We start from the raw sequence: 8,242 nt of genomic DNA, 5'->3' as shown, positions 1-8,242 counted from the left end.
TTTTTGCCATGTGATGTTTAAAAAGTAGCGATTTTTGCATACTTAAAAAAATATTTTGATATCTAAAAATAGTACTTCAATTCAATTAAAACTTCAGAATGATGTTTTACACAATTTGTGGTAATTTGGTTATGTTTAAAAATTATGAATTTTTATTTAGTGGTGTTCTTGTTGTCTACCATTGGGACATTTTGGCAATTTTTGAATTCAGTCCAATTATGCTTTAATTAATGAAACACATTAAAAAATATGTTGTAAAGTGTTATGATGTAATGTCGGTGCGCCAGTGGGCGGCCGAGGGTGGGATTATGTTAAGCCGACATGCTAGTGGGCGATCGAGGTGGAATTCAGTTATGTCGGCGTCAGTGGGTGGCCGAGGTGTGATTCAGTTATGCCAGCACCAATGGGCGCGCGGTCGAGATGAGATTCTATTATGCCAGCGCGAGTGAATGACCGAGGTGGGATTCTGTTATGCGGCGCCAGAGGATGACCGAGGTGGGATTCTATTATACTGGTGAGATTCAGTTACCTAAGTATTGTTATGTAGGAGCCAACGGGCTATCGAGGTGGGATTTTGTTATGAAATGTTTGCTTATAATCCAGTTCATTTTAGTAGTTATTTAATTATATTTACTTTCAGTATATGATTCAGTACGATGTTCTCAGTTCTTTTGATTTTGATTTTTGATCTTTGTTTTAGGCTACGATAGCCTGCTGAGCTGTGTTTTCTCATTCATGCTTTTTCATTTATTTTCAGGCTCGGGGAAGGGTAAGGAGCAAACTGAATAGTTAGGATAGCATGCTTTGATTTGTACTGTAGGTATATTTTGTTAGTTTTGATTTTTGCAAGCTTGGCTTTTTTTGTAGTATTCTCTATTTCTAAGCAGTGTTGTAGATATATTTCATATTATATATATTTTGGATGATATATATAAAAAAATTATGTTGAGATTCAATAGTCATTTGCTTTATATTATAGTCAATAGTGGCTCTGTGTATTATATAAATTTGAAGTTTTATTTCAGTACTTCTCTAACTAGATCTTAGGGTTAATCTTTCTACAATCGGATATGGTATGACCTGTGAGATATCAGGTTATATCGGGTTAGGTTGTGATACAACATCTATTTAGAATCAGTCTTCTCCTCTACTAAAGTTGTTTGCTTTCCATTGAACTGCTCCTTGATTTTCTGCAGTTCATCCAATAACTAAGTTTACTACATCTGTGTCTGCACCTGCCAGTCAGCTTATGATTTCTTAACTTGCTCTAGCTCAGCTTGAAGGGCAGCTGCATGTGTGCTATATAACAACTCCTAGATACTTATTGAGAAGTTGGAGCTACCAGATGTCTGCCCTCGTATGCATAGGCATGCGAGCCTAAATCATAAATCATATCATGCTACATTCCTTTTATCCCTTGTGACCAAGTGCGGTAGTCAGAATATTTTGTTGATCCACCATAAGAACCCTCACTTGCTTCTAAATGACTCTCTTGAAGTCATGTATACTCGTCCTATAAAATTTAATAAAAAATTAAGCAATTTACACATGATATCAAAAATATTAAATTTATATACTTACATATGCACTCTTTACTCGCTCATCAACCAATTATTGATCCTCCTATCACATGCGGGTATGACTATGAAATTCAACAGCGATCAACTCTATACCCCATACCTCTTTTTATAATAAACTTACATTAGTATTCATATCTAAGTAAATTATTAAAATATTTTAAAATTTATTACCAAACGTCGTATGTGCTCAGTATGTGGAACTAAGCCCCTAGTATGAAGGAAACTACCCCTGCCTCCAATATCAGAAGCTCTATTTTTTTTCATTTTGGTTCCTCCTCCTAGTCTAATCTAGGGTACCCCAATGATTGGTTAGCTCAACCCATACACTCTCACCAATCTAGAGTGGTTGCTCGCCTGACTTTTTAATGTATGGAAACTCGTCTCTTCTGTTCAAAAAGTCTATATGGTTACTCTATGAAAGATATAAGAATGGCAAAAGGTGAGGCCCACCTAAGGCAATCATGTCGAGTTAAAAGTTGAAATATTTTTAAGGGTACTAGTCATCAAACGATTACAAGTTCATTCATTTATAAGATGTAGCTAGCTTAAGAGTTGGAGTATTTTAAAGAATATTAGTTAACAAACAAGTAAAATTCCATGCATTGATGTGATGCTTTATAGTTAAAAGTTAGAATGATTTGAAGAATAAAATTCAATGAGAAAGTATGAGTACACTCATTCAAACAAGAGAAGTAAACATATAAACAATACCATAAAATAAGTAACTCATAAATACCAAGTAGATTCACCCTTAATGAGCCTAATAAGAATAACATTTGATTGAGCGAGGCCAGAGATAGACATACATCCACCCCAATAATGCTTGCATTATAGGAACTCTATCAAAGGAGTCAAGTTAGCGATGCACATATTCTGAGTGGCTTTATCCAAACAACTCTTCTCAACAAGCTTTTACTCGAAGATGCACTTGTTTAACGATGACTCGACTCATTTAGTCATTCTCCCCATCTAAGGCTATTAGCCTTCCATAGATATCATCATCCAAGTTATAGGAAATACACATCTTTATAACCTACAATCATGGCTTCATAAATTACGTAGATCCCCATCTCATAGCTACACTCGCTTAAAAGACTCATCACCTAAAGAGACTTGCCACTCATCCAAGGCATTTGTAGTTATGGACTTTCCCAAGATGCTCATCCTAGAGGACCCGTTTAGAGCACCTACCTCCAAGGACTTGCCAAACATACAAGGCACTTGCCAATGATATCTTGAGTCATATCAGAGATAGATGGCCACATGTGCACCATTCACCCTAGCTAGTCTTTGTGTCAGTAAATTGTAATGGTTTATATTTGTCTAATAATATATTATTATTATTATTATTCATAGCATTTTTTTTCTAATGTAATATTGCAATTTACACATTATGTTGGAGCTAGGGCTAAATTTCTAAACAAAATGAAAATAAATATAAATAAAAGGAACCCAAAATGCTTGTATCTATTCAATGATAAAAGATGCCAATGATGCATTATCATGCACGTATTCAACTGATTATCCAAGTCTCCTTCCAACATTCACAAACTTTATATTTTTATTTATTTAAAACAAAATAATAATTGCACATTTCTTTTAATAATAGAAAGAGGGGGAGATAATGCAAATTTCTTAAGAAGGAGATATACATATTGCAATAATAATTTTAAAAAGTGCTTTTATGCAAAAACGGTTCGGCCACCGAAATTGGCCTCAACTTTGTCATGAGAGCACGTTGCAAGACTTTATTTTAAAGCTGGCGTTTTATATAATTCATTAATTCATCTCATGAGAAAATTAGATAAATAAATTAAAAGATAATGTAAATATATTTAAAAATAAATATTACTAAGATGGTGGACTACATGTGGTTGACAGGCAATTCCCAGTTGAGTTGGCAACAAGTTGCCTAATTTAAGTGGTCCGGCTCGAAAATTGACCTTGACTTTCCCGTGATTACCGGCTGCTTCGGGTGACAGCTTTGCTAATTAGTGGAGAAATTTTAGATAAATAACTTTAATATATTTGTTATTATGAAAAAAAAAAACGTTATTAAATTTTTTTCTTTTAGGAGGAATAACTCGCTTTAATGAACACATCGATCCATCTATTTATAGAAAGATCTAGATCTCTATCATCATTTATTTTTCTATAGAAAGATGGAAGAACCTTAGACATACGCTTCTAAAAAAACCTAGCGTGTAAACTCTGCGCCACTTCGGACATGCATGGACCCCCACAAAGGCCACTTAGGCTTCGTTTGGGACGGCTTTCTTACTGCTTCATAAAGCAATTTTTTAGTGCAAAAGTTAAAAAATTTATACTAAAAAGCTGCTTCAAGAAGCAGTAAAAAAGCCGCCTCAAACGAAGCCTTAGGCTTCGTTTGGAACGGCTTTCTTTCAGCTTTTCAAAACAGTTTTTTATTACAAAATAAAAAAAAATTGTACTAAAAAGCTACTTTAAGAAGCAGGAATAAAGCCGTCCCAAACAAAGCCTTAGACTTCTAACGAGCGGATCACCCTGCGAAGCGAAGGCTAGGCAATCACTGTCACCAAGACCTTTGAAAGGAGATGTGTAATTGCGCCCCAACAAATTATGGAAAAGTATCAACTTAGATGTTATATTCTTTTGATTGGCATTTTTCTTCTGAATACAAATTATAAAACTCTTTACTTTTAATAAGTTAAAATCCACCTAAGTTCGTCACCAACATTAAAAGGGAACAAAAAAAAAATGTCGACCTATACCATCAAGGAACTCAACATATTCTATATCTCTTTCTACAGAGTTCATTGAGAGGAGGGGATAACATTCCACAAAATTAAGGGATTAACTACTAATTAGAATGTGCTAAACCTCAAGAGGGTGAGGTAGAGAGAAAATTTATTTTTCTTTACTTTTTTTTTTTTGAAAATCAAGAAAGATACTTTTTATTTTTCTTTACTTCTCACCACTTAATCCTATGATAGGGCCTCCTCTTCCATCAAATTAAAGAGTAGTATACATTTATTGAGAATTTTTTATATGAAATATAATGAAAAGATAAACATAATTAGTCAAGGTTATACTTGATCCCCATTTCTTTAAAAGACATGTTTTACATGAATTGAAATAAAAATTTAAGGCAACATTGGTTATAATGGTGACACACATGATAATACTAACAATGATATTTAGCTTATTCCAAAGGAAATTGAAAATGATAGATAAAACACCATAAGAAAAAAAAAAACTCAAAATAAGAACTTTAATTCTAAGAAAGATCCTTGACTTATCTTCATTATGTTTTTCTTCCAAAGGAGAAGGAACAAAATTCCTTATTATGCAAATAAAAAGTTAGCTTCAGATGGACATGTATTGAGATGCTAAAGTTATTCTTAGAAGCGGTAGCCTATCATCTTATGATTGATCCCAAAGTAATGATTGTTAAGTAAGCTTTAAGGCAAATGCGCCTTGGAAAGAACATATCACAGTATTGTAGAAAAAGTTAATAGAAGTTTGCTTTATCCATTATAGAAATTTTACCAATTAGATTCCCAACATTATCCCATGATGAAGAAGAAGATGGTCAAATTCATATTCACGTTAACTTTTAGGTTCTTAATAAAGCATGTTTCAAATATGATATTTTTTTGGCCAATTTCAGATCTCAGGGTACATCTAATTGATTGTTGATGTTATCAAATAAGTCATATGTGTACAATCATACTAAGATGGCATAAGAGGACAAAAAATTACACATTTTCGTGAAGTGCCTCAATTAGTCTATTTGATAATTAGGTCATTTTATTTCGTCAATATAATGCAAATGTCACTGACTTAGGAGCAATAACCAAAATATCTAATGATCTTATGTACAAGAAGTTTGATGGTTATGGTGATTCCTCAAGGTTCAAGAGCCGAAGTCTCTCAAAATATCTTAAAATATCAAGATTATGTTCTAGAAGCTTAGAAAGTATAATCTCTAAATGAATATTCTCAATTGTGCATTTAGTTTCTCATCCAATAGATTTCTCAACATCATAATGCACCATGAAGGAATCAAGAAAGATCCCTAAAAGATCAAATCCATTAAGGATATGCCATCATCCAAGAAGATATTTGTAATGCCCTAGAATCTAAAGAGGAGTTTAATTTTAATTCCTTGAACTTATTAAACTAATCATCTTGCATATACAAATACACCAAAGCCACTAATGACAAGAATATGAATATATAGAAGAAACTCCAAAAGTACACTAAACAGAAATTCATAATTTCTCAAAATAATCATATACATGAATTCAGTTTTGAAATATGACTAACAAAACATACTATCCTGGAACTCTAAAACATAAATACTTGACAATCTAGCAACCATGCTTCCTATTAAACTGGATATACTCAATCAATTATTTAACTTTGCCTGAAATAGTAATAAAAATAGGGTGAGTCTATAACTCAGTAAGTTAAACCCAATTCTCATCACATCATTCAATTCATAATTATAAAAAGACAGACAAAGAACCATTGAATTGAATAAACATAAAGTGTTATTCAGCTGAACATGCATGTATAAATGCAAAATGTGAATATTTTAATGCCCCTTATAACTCTCAATCTTTAACCTCTCACTCGATTACACAGGTGTAGAGCAGAGCCAACCTCCACCTATTTGGGATAGGTGCAGAGAAAAAAGAAATCAATATCGATTGACTTATAATACAAAGAGCATCCAATACATAATATCTTCAATACAAAAGATCACTACATAATGCTTTTAGAGCCCAATTTCTTTTTCCAATATAGAGCTGCATGCATGAAATGTGTGCAAAATGGAACTATGAGTTTAATGTAATATTTATAAAGAATCATATCATGACATTTCTTGTATAGGGAAAACCCCCCACTCTTCCAATTGCCAATACAGAGTATCTAGAATGTTCCAAATTTACAGAACTCATATAAAACATTAAAATAATACACTTTCATAATTTTATTGCCAATTAGAAGAGTCACCATTTGCCAGAATGAAAAAAAGGCAATACAAAAGAAATCAACCGATAAAAATTAGCATTCTTATAGTCAAAATGTATGAAAGAGAGAATAAAGTGACCTATAAATAGTTACATGGTGAAACCTTTTTAAAACTTAGGAAAAATACTTTTTAAAGCATAATTTTCAATTTACTTATCCGAATTGAAAATAAAAATGGGGTAAGTACAAGTTGACTACCTCGAGCCTGACAATTTTTCTAATTGGCCGGGCGAACAAAAATTAAATTATGGACCTCAAAACACTAGCTTTTCCATCTCCTTCCTCTCCTCTTCATCTCTTCCTTCTCTTACAAGCTAGGGTGAATGGGTTTGGGGGATAGTGATCTTAAATATTTATTATTTTAAAAAACACTAATTAGTCGGAATGCTACAACACTCCCCTTTTCGATGTTACATCACTACATGCCACAATTTCCAAACTCCTCCAAACTCTCCCCAGCTATCCTATAGGTCATTCGCACCTTCTTACTAATGCTACTTACCCAAAACATGTCTCTCAAACCTCAAAAATGTTGATCTCATGAGACTAGAGCACCGAAGCGCTTGAATCCAACGCTTGCAACAGAAAATTCGAACTTCACAAATTCACTTGCTCGGCCCAAATCTTCAAACAATTTAGGCCTCAAATGACTTAAGAATACTTATATTAATTATTAAGCTTAAAAAATTAAATATTTAAATAATAAATTACCTGACTTCAGACGGTGAATATTACAGTTTTGAAGCTCCATTTCTAGGATAATTATATGTATTCAAATGTTCAAATCTATCCTATATGTTAGTTCCCAACCCTTCGCTAAGCTTTTTCCATTTATCTCAGGTGCAACATACAAAGAAAATTTTAATTACATCAAATAATAAATACGCAAAACCTCTAGCCCTAATAGTCTTAATGATTAAGCTCCAAATAGCAATTTTGTTTTTGTTCGGGAGCCTGTAATTGGGTTGTGGGATGTTGCCGGTTAATTGGTTATCCTTTGTTTGGTTTGTGGCTTGCTGCCTCCAATGGGTGGTCCTTGCTTGGTTTGCGGGTGATTGCAGGAAGCCTCATGCCAATTCTTGAGTCTGACTGGCATCTTCGCCCCTTTTTTCTGATTCATTTTTACTCTTTGCAACCTATTTAGCACCTTCTCTTTCTGAGGTTGTTTTCATGTGTTGATGATTATATCCTTGTAATTGTGTTCTTTTTTATTGTATGATTTTAGGCATTTCCCATTTTGAAAAAAAAAAAAAAACAATCAAATAACAAGACCTAGCTAACTTCTCGATGGAGCATAAGAAGCATATGGTGATAAAAAAAAATAATAATAATAATAAAAAAGAAGCATATGGTGATAAATTTTATTCAGTCTAATACCGCGTAGAGATTAAAAAACAAAGCACTTCATATTTCTCTTATTGGCCTCTTAAGAACCTAATTAAAATAATTATTCAAACAAAATATTTTACAATAAAAAAGTGTCTCATTTTCATACATTCAAACTTACTGTAATTTGCTAAGCAAGCTGTCATTTTAACTTAAATTATGAATAAAAAATTGTTAAAGCTTAGATGTTTGTATAATTTACACTTAATCCACGCGGTATTAAAGTTGTAAAAGATTAAGGCTTTGTTTGGGACAAT

This window comes from Dendrobium catenatum, unplaced genomic scaffold, assembly GCF_001605985.2.
Source record: "Dendrobium catenatum unplaced genomic scaffold, ASM160598v2 fragScaff_scaffold_676, whole genome shotgun sequence".
NCBI lineage: Eukaryota > Viridiplantae > Streptophyta > Magnoliopsida > Asparagales > Orchidaceae > Dendrobium > Dendrobium catenatum.
Note: the sequence above shows the minus strand (reverse complement) of the source record.